General features: G+C 39.7%; 1 long non-coding RNA gene across 1 annotated transcript in view; it reads right to left on the reverse strand.

Moving 5' to 3' along the window:
• Positions 1 to 2014: 2014 nt before the first annotated feature.
• The window catches only part of LOC105668727 (uncharacterized), a 77405-nt gene continuing 60012 nt past the window's right edge, over positions 2015 to 19407 (reverse strand). Inside the window, exon 4 of the long non-coding RNA XR_001100157.2 lies at positions 2015 to 2666. This is a non-coding gene — a long non-coding RNA (uncharacterized lncRNA). The remainder of the gene's footprint in view (positions 2667 to 19407) is intronic.

Here is a 19407-nt window from a genome sequence, read left to right on the forward strand (position 1 = left end):
TCCGGCACGAGGATTTCATCACCGGACGCGTTCGTTTATTTGCTCTTTTTCGACGATCTCGTGGAAACAGGACCGTCGAAACGAACGACGGCGTGATGAAAGACGAGAAAACGATGAAAAGTGGACAGTGACGAGGATTCCTTTCAACCGACCCGATACCTACATGTCCGCGCGCGTGAAAGCGTCGACGAAAATCGTCACGTTTCGTTTCCCGCCCTTTTTCCCGCCGTCGTCTTGCCGCTCTTCTTTCCTTCGTCCTACGATCCCTTTTGTTACTTCATCCGGATACACGGTAAAGACATTCACTGTCGCTGCCGACCCTTCCGACGGGCATAGAACGTCGAACAACAGCATAATAGACCGCTACGTTTAACCGACAACGAGGGTGATCGCGCCCTTTGACGAGTCGCGAACTATCGTCAATCGGAATACGCATTAGATCTCGTATGTTCGATACGCTTCGTGTTGCTCTGTATTTCACGGTCGACCACGATTCCTATTCTCTGCAACCGCGCCGCACCACGTGTGCCCAACTCCTCGCATAACATGTATCAAAATGGACTTTAATGTTGTTCGACATGTGGTCTGAGTAATCGCGCGTTTTCCTGTACAATGTTCCACGATAAAATTGTGTACAAACTTATACTGAATATGATACATACGTGTATTTCAGAATGTAAAAAATTACTAAAATTCTAAAATCGTGAAAATAGTGAAAAATTAAAAAAATTAGACACTAAAGAAACGACATCGCGTGTCAAGCCAAATTAACACAGATCCGACTTTGTAATTGTTTTTGAGTAATTCGCTCATATTCTCTCGGTTTTTATCGATGTATTATATTATTTACAATAAAAGAATTGCAATTATTTCATCCTTGTTTTTACTGTTATATTCTGACACACATATTATGTGATAGCGAAAACTATATTTTTTATACAATATAAAACCATGTAATTTATTCAGATTGTAATCTATTAGTGCAAACTTCGAAAGGATACATTTCTTTAATTTGTATATATCTATGTAATAAGAACTGTCGAACGCGATGCTTCGTTTATAATCTTTTTAATAAAATTGATGGCGTTCAATATTCGGTGTTTAAGGCAGACTGAGGATATTCAAAATCAAAATATCTGTTGCAAAAATACAACTAATATTTGCAAATGTCAAAATCAAACAAAAGGAGAATGCGAGAACCATTAATATTATCGCGAGCGACGAAAATAACGTTTCGCGGTATTTTCCGAAGCGATAAGCGCTCATTAAAGAGTCAATCGGTTGATTATCCACATCAACAGTGGTATCGCTGCAGGGCGGATGACGAAGCGCGAGAGTGGACACAGGGCAGGGGGGATTGTTGAAATATCTGATTATTTACTTGTATTATACGTGTGCACGCGTAATTCAACTGCACGCGTATGTTCGTATTTACGGTCCAGCTCAATATTTAACGATAGGGGTTGTCGAAAACGACATTTATAAAAACCGGAAGTTTGTAGCGGATTTTTCGCTTTTCAATCGTTGAATATAATATTTCTAGCTATATTTTTTATACATACGGTTGCAATATAAAGATATTAGAAATTGATTTCATATCATATCTTAATCCACTTTCAAACTTAATTTAAAATTTAAGTATTAAACATTGAAAGAATTATTTTAACTTTGGAGATCAATAAATCACATCAAATGATGACAACCCAACATAAAATAAACCAATTTGATAAAAGATTAACAGTGGTTTTTTAACGATTTATCAAATTATGGCTTGTTTGTAAAACATGCGTATTTTATATTCTAATGTACATATAATTTATCAATAAACATAACAGTTACAATAATTATTATATTTCAAAATTAATTTTCTAAATAAAATACCAGAAAAAGTGGAAATTAATTTTTTAACAGCAGCAAAAAAACTGAAATATTACTTCTGTGGAATTTTGCTATTTTTCAGTTCAATAAATTCCAAATTGTTCGTAAATATTTTCGCTGTGTGAAATTACATTGCAAAAAGGTCGACCAATTGCAACTTCTGTACGCGTGAAATTTTACCAATTAATCTTTCGACACTTTTTTTTCATCACGACGAACCTTGTAACGGTTTATATGAAGTTTTTGACATTTCCTGTACAGAGAGATAGTTTTGCCTCTATTTCAGTAATGTAAATCTAAGTCGGATGTTTGACATAACGATGCCGAGCCGACTTTGGATTCTTATCTATATTTTATCTATAACTTAATGGAACTGATTATCATTTTTATTGATTGATCGCAATAGCAAAGAATAACTCTCTGGGCTTCCATTTATCTGTCGCTCGCGTCAATATATATATAACCACGTTATTCTTCGAATTTTAAAAACTTAACGACACTACTAACCGTCAATGTTGTCCGTCTATCTCGGACGGATTTTAAAATGATAACCTGATTCATTAAGTCTTTGACTCTTTTTCACAGCAAAAATATCCCATCACACCCTATTAAGAAAACGTTCTGTCCTAATTAGTCTCCGATATTCTATTGACATTCCAGATCATTAAGTCAAGAAACGAAACTTAAACTTCAGATCGTTCAAAAATATAATGAATAATGACAACTTACGTCATTCAGGTTATCTAGTAGATTATCCAATAAGTCATTCCAGTCATCCAGCAGGTTATCTAAAATTATGTAAGCATAACCGTTATTAAACATATAAAGTTCGCAATTCGTGCATTAAAATAACCGTGCAAAGAAAATTAATCTAAACTGTTTGTAATGTTTTTTTTTTCATTGAAAAAATCTAAGTAATAAGTAACAATGATGAAACAAAATTTTTTTATTTACAAATTATTTGATTAGACACGCATTGATTAATGTTAGATGATATCTTCTTTATTAACCAAGATATCACGTTTGGCTGGTACGTACACGAAGAGTGAGATTTAATAATTCATAGAACGTGATTGTTATGTAATCTGCACATTTGCGAACGTAAATGTTTGAACGAACTGGTAATAATACAAATCTGTAAAATTGAATACCGGGATCGATAAAAGCGCAGGCGCTCGTTCGATTTGTCGAGGCGCACCACGCCCAATCGCAAAGGATGCACGTAACTATTACAAAATAAATCCGCGCCTGGCGGAGAATTGCTCTTTGATGCCTGAAAACGAATTGCTGGAACGTTCGGGCGGTTCCTACGCCGTTGTGTAAGCGCGACAAAGGACGGATCGCACACGGCACAATGATTTTACAAAAATCATTCGCCGGCACCAGAAGCGGTTCAAATTTCTATCCGGTGATCTGATGCGCGAAATAGACAGAAAAACGAGATAACGAACGAATACGCTCCGCTATTCTCTATCGCACGCGATAGTGTCTAGCGGGGGGAGAGGGATTCGTTTAGGCCACCGTAAATGGTTGAAATTGAGCTATCGCGATTAATTCGAACGATCAATCTATCAGTACTGTTGTTCGTGCCTCAGCATAACAAGATTTTACGTAGTAACTATTTATCCAAATTTATATCTCATGAATAAACTTGATCTTAAGATGTATTATAAAGGATAATGTTCCGAAAATAATCGGCACTTTAAATTTATTTCCGTGAGATATTACATTTTATTTTACATTTTCTGTTGATCTTTTCTCGGAATATTCGCTTTTGTGTGCAAAATTGAATAATACGAACTCATGAAAGAAAAAAATATTTTAATTATCTCTAGACGCTGTACGCAATTTCGCTTTAATATATTTCCAGTGGTACTGCATACAATCAATATCGCAATATGCATAATATGTCAAAGTTCTACTAAACAGTTGCGCGACAGTTGAAGCGCACGGCAAACAAATATCTGTGTATATAATGAGCCTGCAGTATACATTCTCTACCGAAAAGCGATTTGAGTTTCTATCCGTAGTAATTATCTATTAAAATGTAGAGCACTTAGGTCAAGTTGCAAACTGAATAAATTCGCTTCTTGAGAACGAAGATAGAACGAATGCGGGAGCACTATAACGGTATTAAGGTAGAGGGACACGAGAACGAAGCTCCTTGCGAAATTACTCGACGCGCGTTTCGATTCGTTGCTTTACCAAGCAACGATGATTTCCCGTGGGGCGAATTAATTATTAAGTAATTAATTAATTGAAGGACGACTTCTGACCCGTCTGTCCCAAATCAGAGAGGCTCGACATTCTCCTGCATTTTATATGATGTTGAGATGCATAAAGCAATGTCACTACGTCCTATCCGTATCAAATTGCGACTTTTAACTGACGAAATTGGAGAACCTTCGATATTTTGCTTCACTAAGATCGAGTCGTACGCAAACAAATTGATGTGATTAATATTATTAAATATCCAGAAATCTGATAATTGTATAATACTTTGATATTCAATAGATATTCAATCAAATCTGCATTAATCATATCCTCCTTCTAATATTTTACGCGACTTTAATGCGAGAGGTTTTAAAACTGATAAAAAGACGCATATGTTTTCCGTCGCTCGGGCGACAGTGAATACAGAACGTAACGAGATAAAGCGTAAAGTAAATAGGTGATGAGCGAGAGTATGAGAGGCAAGAGCGCAGCGAGGGATGAGAAGAGGCAGAGGGAGAGAGAGAGAGAGAAAGAGAGAGAAAGAGAGAGAGAGAGAAGCAGAGAAATTTGCAGCCGGGGACCTCGCGACCCGTATGTAGTCGTATAGTCGGTCGATCATTCGTGACGTCGAGCTTTCTCAATGCATCATGGGAAAATACAGTCACTGCGAAATCACGTGCTTCTACACGAAAAGCTTATATCAGGGCGCGATTTATCACTCGCTTAACACATGTCCACGCGACTTCGCCCCAGCAAGATCCAAACTCTTCCAACAGACCAGTAGGTCCTCTCAAACAAGTATCAACACGTGGAAAGTTATCGCGAATGAATAACTTGCGCGTGCAGCTTGCACATTCGCGGACTGTATTTTCGTTGTGCGATAACTTTGTAATTAATTGAAACGGCCGTCGCGCGTTACACAATTCAAATAGTTATGAATAAAGCTGCGATATGACTTATCTCTCTCTCTCTCTCTCTCTCTCTTTCTCTCTCGTTCGACAAACGTATGTGTGCCAAAGTTCGACGCGAACTCGAAATTACGCTCTATCGTCAGAACATCTGATTATCATCATATCAATAAGCGCGTTTCACAATTTTCACTTGATCTTTTTCCTTTCGTCTTTTTCACGCGTGTTTTTATATAAATATTTTCTCGACAAGAAAGACGATATATTAATGATGATAATAATTGATAAGAATTGCGCAAAATTCATCGATCTACTTGGAAATAAAGAAAATTCTTGAAATTTATTTATCCACATTTTTCAGTAAATGCTGCATTTAAAAGTATGGTGCGACGCAATTTGTTATGAATAACAAATTAAGTTCACGAGCCAACGCGGCGTCCACCGTTTCACAATTCGGTAGGTTAACGAGCTAGCTTGTTAAAAATGGAGCTATCTCATCGTCAGCGCTAGCTCATCGATCGTAGAGAACCCAACATTTCAAACCAAACCTTTCCATTTACATATACATATATACACACACACATATATATATATATATATATATATATGTATATATATTTATATATATAATCTGTACACACAGATTTGCGTTGCGCGCTTCGCCGGCAGCAGTAGCATTAACATTGATTATGATCGGTTTACGCGTTAAAATGTATTTGCATAAAAGTATATGCTCTTTCATTGGCAAGTTTTTAATATCATTAAAATGCGCTTTGCATATTAACTCTTCGACAACAAAGTGCCCGCAGCTTCCGTCGTCTCCCTTAGACAGCAGAGCCTGAAAATTGTGCTTGACGCTTAACGAGAGCTTTAACCGGTGTTTTTCTTGAAGAAAATTACACATAAAACGCGTCTGAATAAAGCGCGAACATTACATTTTTCACGATAACAAGCCGCTTTGCTCCACGACGTATTATTGCAAGCAACGCTTTTCTCATTATACGCAATCGTTTTACTTTTTACACAGAAATCCGCGTAAATGAATTACATCCGGCTGTGATATATAAGATGCCTAGCAATTCGCACCCGTGCTCGTAGCGCGAACGTACACTGTGCATGCACATAATTCGTTTACACCGATCTCCATAAAAGGTAAAACAACGTTATAAATGTTACCGTGCTGTTACCGCGCACGTAGAAAACCGAACTGTTACTGAAAAACAATATTGTCGTAGGTTTCTTTTTGTTGTTCGTTGAATTCAGTAGAGCGCGATAAAGTGGACGATGGTGGAGAAGGAAAAAGAGATGCGATGGGTTACGGTACAGGGCGACCGGTGGGCGGGCGGGAGGAGGGGGGGGGGAAGAAAGGGAGACGATGAAAACGCTGGTGTGCCACCCTCCTTAGGCATTTTCAATTACGCGAAATTACCTCGGGATATTAATAATGCCGGCTGATATTTACGCTGTTGGCGGCATCGCCGCCGCCGCCGCCGCCGCCGCCGCCGACATCGTCGCCGCCGTTGGTGCGCGGTATTGCCGTAAATAAAGTAGTATGCTGGCACACAAGCAAATAAAGCTTATTAGGCGGTCGCGTGCGCTGGAAATATGCGTACTACACTGGAGCATATGCGGATACGTAGGGTTGTACGTACAGGGTGGCATGAAATCATAGCGTTCCAATCGACCTCGGAATGCCGTTAACAAAAACGTAAGCTGTCTCAACCCACACGCTCAGAAGCAGACAGCTGTAATCTCATTCAGTTTTGCCAAAGATTGTTCTCAGAAGATAAGAAATCAAATTTCTGAGAATTTTTTATCTACATATATATTGTTAAATCACTTAGTAATATATTGGATAATAAGCACATTTATTTAGAAAGATTCTCTATAAATAAACGTAACGTAATTTTCTATCTCTCGACTATCTTATTTCTCAAAAAAATTTATCATCGCCGTTTTCAATATACTCAGCATGAATAGCTTTCATGATAGCGCAGATTTGAAACTTGACGATTACTTCGATGAAAAGCTGATTAGGAAAATTGTTGACCTGCAAATTTCTAGTGTACAAGATATTTCGATATCGATCGAACTCAATAAAAGCTCATCTTACTCTCTTCAAAATTTCACTACCAATACTGATTATTGTTCGGTATTATCAAGTTTAGTGACTAAACGATGTAGTCTCCTGTTCAAGTAACAGCTTTGTAAGCTGTGATTACTTATACGTACTACAACGTACACGCGTCCACAGTAGTAGCACGCGCGTATAAAATAAGTAATTCGATTTCCGCACAGTTTCGCATTTCCAAGTGTATTACGTTCAAAAGAGATCACTCGTTTGCGCGCTCGTGACTCTCGCATCTTCAGAAATTTCAACAACGCGTAAAATCTCAAGTTGGCTTTAGCGTTTCCGTCACTGCACGCGTACTTAATACGATCTTTCTTTAAATCTGACTTTAATTTCTTATACATTTTCTAATTTTCTCGACGTTACAACGTAAAATAATGATTTCGTGTAATATTCCAAAGGTATTTGGCAAAACCTCTCAAGCGGTCTTACGCGTTAATTGCTTCGCTTTGATTGTGCATAGCCGCTGAAATTCAACGGATTTCCTAAATTAACAATCTTCGAGCCCCCGCGTAGTCTCCTCCACGGAATTAAACCCTGCCGCTTGATTCGGTGCAATTAACGCACTAGCTTATATAAATATTACATCTAGCGAAAACGCCACGTGGGTCTAAAGTGATTAAATCCGCGAAGAAGACAGGAATGAGTTATTACAACGACCGGAGAATCCAGTCAGCGGAAACTTTTGCACGTAATCTTACTTTTTAGACTTTTCAAAGGGTATAATTTACTTAAACTCGGAAAACATTGAACCAAAGGAGTCTGTAAATTTATCAGAACACACGTTCAAAAGTGTATATGTAAGAACAACACTCCACTGGCTTTTAAAATCCAATCTATCTTCCGGAAGATGAGTAAAAAGAAAAATAAGATAGCAAATATCTCTGCTCTATTAAATTGCACTGAATTATTCATAATTGCAAACGCGCTATTTCGCTGATACGTATATTTCTTCTACAGTATATGTAAACAAATATTTAATATTCCTCCCTCCTCCCACATCATTCTAATGTAATTCACTTTTGGTAAAAATTTATGTATGTTTGCAAACTTTTTAATTATTTGATGCGAATATACACAGTTGTTGCGGGAAAGATTACATTTGCAAAGCTTTGCAAAAAAATAACTTGATTTCAAAAAGTAATTACTTTCAATGCATATAAATTTTTGCAGGTGTCGTCTTCAATATATTCGCAAACAAAACACGATCCAGCATTTCAAATTGTATTTTAATCCTGTCGGTGTACAAACTAAAAAAAGGAAAATATATTTCATATTATAATCCAAACATTTGTTTCGTCTAAAGTTTCAGACATCTACTTTGACAGGAAAATGAAAGCGGCCACTTATTTCGTTAATTAATGCCACATAGAGCGTCCAATTAAGCGCGACTAATGAAATAAATAATAAAAATATTTATCTCGACAAGATTCGAGCTCGCAATGCTGTTTGCTTATTGTGAATCAATTAACTCCATAACGTAAGTAACATTATTCAAAATTAAATGTAATTTAATTAAATTGCGTTTCACAAGAATACATTTCAGAGCGCGACACGAAACCTGCTGCCGCTTCTGTGAAAGTAGACAAACGCGCGAGTTTTGCAAAAGGTGTGCGTTGCGATTCACGAGCCCGCAGCGAAAAGTTCGTGGATAGTGTTGGTGAAGTGATGGAGGGCATAGGGATGTAAAAAGGGCTGCCAGTGTCGGCAGTTTAATTACATTTTTCACCGCTTCTGTATATCAATATCAGTTTAGACTTGGACGATTAACGGGGGCCGCGCCGTATTCGCCGCGGAGTTCGTTGCGGTCGGTCGTGGAGGCGGTGGGGTCGGTTGATTGTGTAACTCTAATGCCATCTATCACGCCTTCATTCCCCATCCTCGGACCTTCCTTCCGCAGGCAGGCCCGCGGCGAAGGGAGATAGGGGAGACGGGATAAAAGCGGGGAAAAGTAGCGTCTCGAAGATGAATGGTTCGGGCATCGATGACGCCGAAGGCGTGCGCGCGCTCGCGCGAGAGAGTATCGAAAAATTTGCCGGCAAGAAGAGCGTCCGCGGTTGGCGAAAAATCGCTAATGGACCATTCATTTTTATTTGGCGCCGTCGTATTACTTCTTGTGTATTCGGGAGACGCCGAAGTGGTGTACCGACTTTATTCCCGGATCAAGAATTTATGCTCGCCAATGGAATTCCGGATTGTTCCTCTTGTTGCGCAACAAAAATCTAAGTAAGAAAACGTGTAGTAGTTGTCGAGGTGTATCGCTTATTGAAATCTAGTCGTGCGCGCGCGCGCGCGCGCGCTATTTCAGTCAATAGAGATATAATGATTTATAATTTATGGATTGTTTGCGTACCAGATAAACCCTTAATATTTAACGAATCTAATTCTATAATCATTTATCACGGCTTTACTACAACTAAATATATCGCGTTCCAAAATACTTAACCTTGTATCAATCCTATTTCCAATAATACAATAACCACTATTAATCTTTTAGTTGTGAGAAAAAAAGAGATTTGCGTCACGCCGTATCTGAGTCTAATCATTGATCGTATTGACGGACAAGAGGGAAAAAAAAGAAACGCGCGCGCGAGCATCGCTCACGAGACAACGTCGCCACGATGTCCGAGAGGAGTTCGGCAGCACCTGGTTGGCCACGTCCCGCCGATATTTCTGCAACGTAAAACGGAGAATGTGGCTTACGCCTCCGGAATGGAATAACGCGGTGGAAAATGCCGCGGGATGATGCATGCGCCAACTGGCGCTGGGATACGGATGAGAAACAGTGTCTTACGAGGTAGCCTCGCCTGTTCCTTCGGTAGCTCTCTCGTCCGACGCCGGAAGCATCCGTCTCCCCCAGGCACCCCACACACACTGGATGCAAACTTTTCAACCGCCCGTTTACACGTCGCCCGTCCTCGGGCAAATTTATAAACGCGCTGATAGATTTTTGCCATCCTCCGCCCGCGCATTGAAAAAGTTTCGCAATTTCCGCCACGAAAAACATTCTATCTACTTACTTACTCTGCGCGAAACGTCGCTGATTGACACGAAATTATTTTATTTCCCGCAACGTCACGATTATCAATGCCCGCCAGTACAATCGCCGCCAATCGTTACGCAAACATTTTTCGGCAAAGTATACTACGTCGAGTAATCGCGTCAAAAAGCGGCTACAACATACGTGCACTGAACGCGAAAATTCAATAGCCAATAAAATCAGCTTTCAACTGCCGGTTGCGGCCATTAGCAATAACGGGGAGAGCGCAAAATAATATACACGGGCGGCAACATTAACATATACATATTAGATGTACGGATATACGGAGCCACTGATCCGCGCGGCGGAAAATCTCGAAAATATGAAAACGTATCGCGTGCATGCGCCGCGGGTGTATCGATGCGTCCATGCATGATATAGCGTTCTAATATTTGTTTCGTCACGCCTGACGTAATTATTACGTCGATTAATTATAACACGGCAAGACTGGGACTCCGTCAAATTTTGCGAAAAAAACCGAAGCAAAAATTTCGCCGAGTGTGCCGATAACGGCCAAATTAAATCAAAAAGCTGCCTGCTAATGAGATATGTAAATCTATCGAGTTACGCTCATTTTACGATAACATTCGCGCATTAACATTTTCGCAACAACGGAGATGCGCTCGGAGTGCGTTTTTACACAATCATCAATTGCATTTCTGCGTCCTTTCCCGTATCGCTAATGCGATTATTTGTAACGCAATAACGGAATATCACGACAAACTCTTTGTCGTTGCATAGATCGTTAGAGCGGCGGTGGAGCATCGGAACAAGGAGCGCTCCAAAATAGAACCCGGGTTACGGCATCCCGTAACGCGCTGTATACAAGCGACTACAAGCGACCGCCTGCTTCTTGCACTTCTTCACTGCCTTCATTCTCTATGCCATTTTCCCCACAACAAAAATAGACACAGCAATAATTACTATGTACTACGAATTGACATACAATCTCTGTTCGCGTTTTCTGCTGTGCGGTTTCAGCGGTATCGCCGCTCCGCATTGCATCGACGCAGGCAAAATCTCGCAAAGCCGGACACGCGGTGCAAATGAATTTCCTCTTGCTCAATTTTGCTTCATTACGGCGATATGTAGACAGAATTTATTTTGCGAAGATACTTTGGAACTATTTGATGTGCGTTCTTCATTAGCGTTGATGCAATATTGATAAAACATCATTTACATGTTTTCGTAAGTTATAATGAGCTCACTCATTTTTACACGTATTGACATTATTAAATAAATGAAATAATGGAAATACGGATAATTGCGAAGCCATCACGAAAACAGCGTATCTTCCTGTCATTAAAGAAAAACGATCATCGAGGAGATCCTCTGCATAATAAATTTGACGCTTTGTCTATTAATGGGTTCGAACCGGAATTCACCGCGGAGGGATACTTATTAGATATTAAATAGACATTCTCTCCGTGGATCTTCCACGTCATTTTGCACTGTCATAATGACAGCCTTTGGAAACTCGAAATACCGCAACGCGCAGTGTCCATGACTATCCACCAAGACGTAACCCATGCAATTCCGTTGCTTTGGAATTTGCTGCGGAATGTATCGATCTACTACCTGCAGCCGAACTCTCTAATAAATGTGGGATAGGTTTCTGCCGAAGGATAGAGACACACAGAGAATCGGTGAACATTTTTCGCGCTTGTAATCATTTTTCACATGCAAGTATCATGAAACAAGTCTTCGAAAAAATGAAACACGCAGCAAAAATATTTCAATAAATCTACCAAAAAAAAAAAAACGAAAATATTCTTGATATATGGCGGTTATTAAAAAGCAGTTCAGTGTGCATTTTGTTTAATTGATTTCCAACCGAACGTGGTAAAAACATGCCTTTACATATGTATTGTGTGGAAATGAACATATTTCAACGTATTTTAAATGAAGCAAAAAGAAATGCTGCTTATAAGAACTGCAGTTTGATAAATACTTCATTGCTAATAAAACATTGCGCTATTTATTAATTATAATAACATTAATTAGTGCAGTATAATTTTTGCATTATGCTTTCACATTAATGCAATTACATCTCGTTCTATCTACTATTAAATTTATATATTGTGATATTATCTGCGCTCCATGAAAGTTGAATAAATTAAAGAACTGTCCTACATTTTTAATAAGGCTTTAATTAAATTGAACACAGTCGTTTTCTACACGAAATTTCTCTACATGAAATCTAGGAGAAATCTTGTCAGAATAACGATCAAGAACTTCTGACACCTCTTTAACTCAGACATCGGTGCATTCATGACGATCTGTTATTTTTAATTCTTCAACTGGAAATGCACACTTCGAGGCTTCTCTCCCTCCTTTTATCTATCGTTCTCCCCTTTTCTTGAGAGGCTCGAAAGAAAAAAGGGACCCTTTGACCTACGTTCTAGAAGTTCTTGACGCCGCTATAAAAACATTCCACGATCGGCATGAAAGATTCCCGGTGTCAAATAAAAAACTGTGGTTGATCAATTCTTCCGTCGCCCTCGGAAAATCCGACAAAAATCGGCGAGAAACTTCTTCCCCTATGAGAGGAATTTCATTTATAACACGCGAATCGGTTCTCCAAACATATTCAAGCAGCGATAAAATCAATTCCAAACACTTTATTGCGCGCTTCTGTTTACATCAACGGCAAGCCGTCACGGCGTTTTGCGTTAGAAAAAATAAGACAAATATAAGAAAAATTCTTCAATCGAATAGTTATAGGTTGAACATTACTTTATCACATATATTAATATCTTAATGTTACAAACAATAAGTAAATTATTATGCGGAATTGTGATATGTCATGATTAAGAATAAATGAAAATAAAAATTCTCTAAATATATTACTCTTAATTAATTCGATATGACGTCAAATTTGACTGGTAGTAGAATCATAAAAATGTATTACGGTGAAATAGTTGGATTTTATATTCCTCACAAAACCTTTCATTTTTCAAAATAAAATAAGTACGACTTATATACGATTCAATGACTCAAGTTCAGACTGCATTCCCAGTCCGCAAATATTACAATATTTTTTCGCAGCGCGCATTTCCGCGTTGCATACTGACTGCGCAATGCGTACGCTGCATCAACTAATTATTTATTACCTTGTAAAAGTAATGCTCTTTCGGCAGTCTGAATAAGTAACTGCCATTAAGCTTAAACATGTAGATGATATATCTGTCGGACATACGAGAGAGTGTTTCCGGCGAAAACGCGACTTTTACGAACTCGTTGCAAGACGATCATGCTCTGCTCTTTCGATTCTTATCTCGTTTCTCTTTTGAAAAGTAAAAATTCCGAAATCTAGAAAACACGCCACGTCGCATTCAATTATTTGATTATTATCGATGCTCATCAAGATCGTCTCGCTGAAAAACAGTTTCAGAAAATCAATGAACGTGTTATAATGTGTTACAAAAAAACAGAATTTACAACGGTGCGACATCTATTTATATTTGTTTGTGTAAACGAAATATTAATGATTACTTCGAGAATACAAATTAATTAAACAATTCAATTATTAATTCACGAATAGAAAACCAAAAATAATTTACCTAATTATTTACATCAATCTACGTATTCGGATCGACATATTTTTATCTTTTCCTACAATTCTTATACAAGAAATATTCTTATCAAATTCCAAAGATTGTATACGAATGAAAATACGTGCATAAAACATGTTTCCAAAATGGAAACCAATTAAAAATCGAATATCCAACGCTTGCACTTTCTAGGCTGACAATGAGAAATTAAAAAGGGCATGAATTAGAGGAAGATCGATTTAAGAAAAATAAAGAGTGAAAACAATGTTAATGATATTAATGTTCAAATGATTTGATTCCTTTAAAATAACAATAATCGCGCATTACTAAATCTTAGCCGATTTCAGCTTTATAGAACCACTCGATACAGACTTCGTGAATCGGCTCGCTCCACTCACTCCTCTCTCCGGATTACATCGTGGACAGGAGTGTCCTAATTCTCGTGGCGTAGGACGACGGTGGGTCATAACGGTTCGACGTGGATTCGAGCGAAGTGCAGGAGGTTAAATCGAAAGGGAGGATTATTGCGACGGTATTTCGGATATCGTCGGGAGCACGTAAACTCCCGAGGGCTTGGCCATAGGAGAAGTCTGGTTCGTTCGAGGTTCTCTCGAGGTGGGTGTAATCGAGGCTCGCGGAAGGTAGTGAAATAGAGGCTGCGAAGTAGAGTAGTGGCGGCGACGGTACCGAGCGCGGAGGACGAGGAGGGGGAAAGTGATTTCGACCATAACAGCTGCTCCTCCTTGCAGCGCGACTGGGTACCCTGAATGCGGTGCCGGAGTTCCTCTGGGAGTCGCGAGCGGAGTTGGCCGGAGTGATCCAGAACGTCTAAGACGACGAGGTTAAGCAAATGTGTGCTCTCCGACTTGGGAGAGTCTAAGATTACCTCGAAAAGGTCGAGAGCCTATACGAAGGACGCTCTTCGTGGCTGCACGTCGGGAACTTTGACACAATTCCGTAGCGCAAAATCGCTTCGCAATGTCTCCGATTCCCGGATTCGAGTACTTTTCGAGTTGGTCTTTCCCTTGGGGAGGCAGAAGAAGAGAATAATATCCAGTGTTCCTTCGCGCAAATCTCCCGCATTGATTTTATTCTTTTCACAAGTCGGATCATTCTGGTGAAAGTCAACGCACAGTATAATAAGTATGTTGAGCATCATATTCTCAACTTCTATTCGCAACTTAGATCAAAGCGTTATACCAAAGAACGAAAATTTTCCTTCATTTCCCGTTTTGCATGCCAAGTTCTTCTATTCACGAGATGCGCGGTGAGAGCCATCCAACTCTCCTGCGGCTTGCTTTAATTGGGACAAATTACTCGGTGTACGTGAGCCGTGATCGAACGAACTCGCGATCTCACGATTCAAACGCAAGTTTGCGTAAACCCCTATCTCTTTGACGCGAGCAGGAGTACTTTACAAACTAAATTAAATCGATTTGAATGAATAACTATTTGGCCATCACTGTTCGCATTGGAAAATATTACCGTTCCATCGCATTCAGCCGCTCCACATAAGAGCATTAATATTTCTGGTCAATCCAAATAAAAATTCGATACACGCAAATTAAATTATATCTCGTTACTTATATTTGATTAAAAAAAAAAAAAAAAAATACACCGTCACACAATATCGCAAATCACTTCGGTAAACGTCTCGATAATATTGATCTAAGATATCACAAATGCGGATGGGCATCGGATTTCGGTTGGATCAAAAGTTATCTGGAGCGAAGAAAAGTGAAGAAACGGAGGGCGAGAGAATAGGTGGCGGTGAATTTGTCGTCGAGGTATACCATGTCTCTCTGGTGTCTCATAAAAAATGATGGATCGTACGGCGGCTACTACCTCATTCGTGACGGACGATTGAGTTTGACTAAGTTGAAGCGTCGGATATTAAGAGACGTATCGATTTATAAGAAGATTCCCCTCCATTAAAAGGCCTAAATTCCGAGGATTGGGTCTCTCTTCTGACCTTCCGTCTTATCTTACATTGCCAAACATCGAACCGAAGGACGTCCGTTCGGTCACACAATCGAGGGACCCATTGAACGTTCCATTCTCGACCCGAAATTAAGAAACTCGCCGAAGAGGGAAGATCGGCGAGGAAGATCATACACGCGAATTGTGGATGCTTTCGATCATCCATCACCGGCGATAGTAATTTGGTGTCAATTTTTCGCGATTAAGTGAAAGACAGGTTTGGTATGAGGGAGAAACCCAAAGGGGAGCGTTCGGGGAGGAGCGCGGAATATTCGGTTAATATCGCTAATAGGGAAGGCTGGGGAGAGACACTCTTTCATGAAAGTTGTTTAGTTAAAGCAGACTCCGTTACGAAATTTACCTGCCTATTACTTCAATCTCGTGCCATTAGCGGAACGAATCAGCGTTCATTTAATTTCGCAACCTTAACCCTCCATAAATTCGCTTTGACACATGTATCAATATTAAATCGTGCTCTCAATTTAACATCATGAACTAATTTGCTTTTGCCTTTGCTAATATTATTGACCAATCTAATATTCCGTCGTTTGCATATAATTTACACATCATTTATCGCTTCCGATGTCGAAACACATGTGTAAAGTTTTCATGCTTCTGATAATATTAAGAGTTTTGATAAAAAAAATATTGTATTAATTGTTCAATTGCGAATCGCGTAACCCGATATCGTCGATATCGATCACGGTGTCGTCTCGTCGACATCCACTTGGGTATCCTGAAACATGCCATACGCTCAGTGAAATTCTCGTCCCCGCTCCAAATGATCGCTACGACGCGGTGGCATCAGTACATACAACGTCACGTATTTGTGCAGCGGGTAACTCGTGAATTGAACGAAGCAATCAGTATACCTCCATTATCTGGTTCAGTTTCGCCGCTGCCGTGTCGGTGGAATCTCGCATTTATCTTCGTTTTCGAGAATTTATGATAGTCACCCCGAGTACCGAAAGCTTATTTCGTTGCCAACTTTTTTTCGTCGCCACGTCGCAGGGACATCACGAGGCATCAACTGGCATCAAACGGAACAACAAAACGAAGGATCCTAAAACAGTGTTTCCAGGATATAGATTCGCGTCGCTTTTTAAAAATTAGAAGCCAAGCTATATATTTAAACATTGTTCGTGATCGTGGGAAAACAGCCTGTATTTCGCGAACGTATTATTCGCTCGTGGGTGCTTTATGTCACGCTTGATATCGTGCAGCGAGATACTATTTATGAAACAACTAATTCGCTAACATGCGGCGGATAATGCGCGAGTTTGGAAATCCAATCGGACAAGATAGAGGGCCGGCGAACGAACGATCGTCGAAGTTGAACCCAAGTTCCGCGCGCTGTTAAATGTTTCCCATGTCGCAGTTACGTCGGCGACGCTAGACACATTAATTCGACGGCGGCGCTACGCCGATTCCCGAATTCATATTGATGCCGCATTCGACGATAATTATTATCGGAATGCCTAATTGTTGTTTGTGCCCACGCGGAGCACCTACCCACCAAACCCTTCTATATAGCTACACCACGTCGTTTAATGCAATTTCCAATGTCGCGTCTGTGCACGTAAACGCGAATGCGTAACGCGACGTAGCCAACCCACCCACGGCAGCAGTCAAATATACGCGGTCCAAATATGACTTTTGAGTAAATTCCCCGTACAATAACCCTATATGTTATGGGTCAGTGGTTCTCGGGCGTTTTACACGGATATACTAAACTCCGGTCCATTTTTCATCGGCACAGCCAAAAACATCGCGACGATAAATTTCATCTCAGAGTTGGAAACAATTTATAAAGCTGCTGCGCGCGTGGCGAAACATCCGTGGCATCACACCACACTTGGACGCCTCCTCTGTAAAGTCACTGTTGTACATAGCGATATATGTAGTGTATATCGATTTCAAATACAACTTACGTGTAAAAGATATAATATTAAAAACTAATATGTGCGCGCGCGCGTGTGTGTAAGTACACAGAAAAGTAAAACGTACTTCTGAAATTACTTTATAATTTTGAATAATGCATATACATATATTGTATAAAATGCTCTCAGCCGCATACTGAAATTAAATTCGTATTTCAGCAAAAAAATTATTAAAACAAAGTAAAATACAGAAAAGCGCTCACTAATACCAAGCATTGGCCTTGAAGCCAATTTATTTCATACATTACTTTCGTGAGAAAGCTTAGGGCTAGTGCCACATTATATTAAAAAAAAATATTTAAAAAACTCACCGAGAAAATCTGTAAGAAGCGCCTGCCAGTCTGATATAAAGTAAGATTAATAAAGAGGAAGTTTGAAAATACTCGACTTACATTTTATCTCATAATCGAAAGCGTAACGTGTATTTCACTTCATAATGGAGCATTATGCCACAGCATATCCATCGGGAAATACCAAAGCTATTGCCGTTTTTTGAGACACAATGCTCCTGATCTACCAATCGCCGCGGTTGTTCCATAAATTGAAAATGGAGCCACGTAATTAATAGCGCGTACTACATTGTTTCTAATGCTAGTAATACGCGGTTATATAATTACCAATTCATGCTGAGAACAATGTAGCCGGGAGCGGTGAATCGTAAGTATACTCTACGCGACTGTATTGTTGCGTTTTATCGAATCGTAATGTATTTTCGGCACGAATTGCGATGCTTGTATTTCATAATAATGAGCTTTCATTGATTATTCCAAGCATCATAAGCGCTATGATCCTCTATCGGAGAATGTTTATTTCGACAGCATGTGCGAAACATCATCGCAAACATCATCATGTTATCTCTCACAATAGCAAAGTTATCTGTAAAAGCCAATTTCATGTAAACATAAACTTTCTTTTCAGCATTATAAATACATATATCATACTGCAATCGGGTCATAAAAGCATATTATATCCATTTAACCACACCAATATTAAACTTATTTCAATAAATTCCAATATCCACTGCTGTTTTTAGTACTTTTTCCAAACAATAACAATCGCGGTAATTAAAAAAAAATACATATCAGTGAAATTTTGCCAACTAGAGGCCAGGGATAATCTTTTTGTTATTCGGCGGAATTTACAATTCATTCCAGAAATGCACGCGTGTGCACGATTGAGAAATTATTTGCATAAAGAATGAGGATGAAGTTCATCAAGGATGGATGACGTCTAAAATCACCGAACGATATTTAGATAGAAGGCCTGTGAAACAAGGATGGTGGTTGAAGGGTTGCGGTAAGTTAAAGAGAGGGCTGAAAAATTACCAACAGGGATGAGCCGGCACCCTCCCTGCCGGTCGCCCTTGCGCGGAAACAGGACGACGAAGAGAGTTAGGAGAGAACGAGAGAAAAAGGGACGGAGGGTTACGGCGGGGCAGTGTAAAGTCTGAGCCTCGGCGGTCTCTCGGCACATTTTTTTCCGTTTAAAGCAATTTTTCTGCTCGTTTCTAACCACCCCGGCCATCCTCGTCCTCTGCTTCGCCGCAAATCCCCCGCCTCTCCACCTGGTCCTCTTCTAACGGGTATCCCGAGCGCTTCGCGGTCTCGCGATAATTGTTTAAGATTTTCTTCCTTTCCACCTCTCGGTCGTGGAACGTCGTCTATTTCCTTAAGCAAGTCGATTAGTCACCTCACCATCTCCGTTCTACCGTTTCTTTTGAGCTCCCCTCTGTTCTCGGGTGACGATAATTGGTCTAGCCAGA

This window comes from Linepithema humile, chromosome 3, assembly GCF_040581485.1.
Source record: "Linepithema humile isolate Giens D197 chromosome 3, Lhum_UNIL_v1.0, whole genome shotgun sequence".
NCBI lineage: Eukaryota > Metazoa > Arthropoda > Insecta > Hymenoptera > Formicidae > Linepithema > Linepithema humile.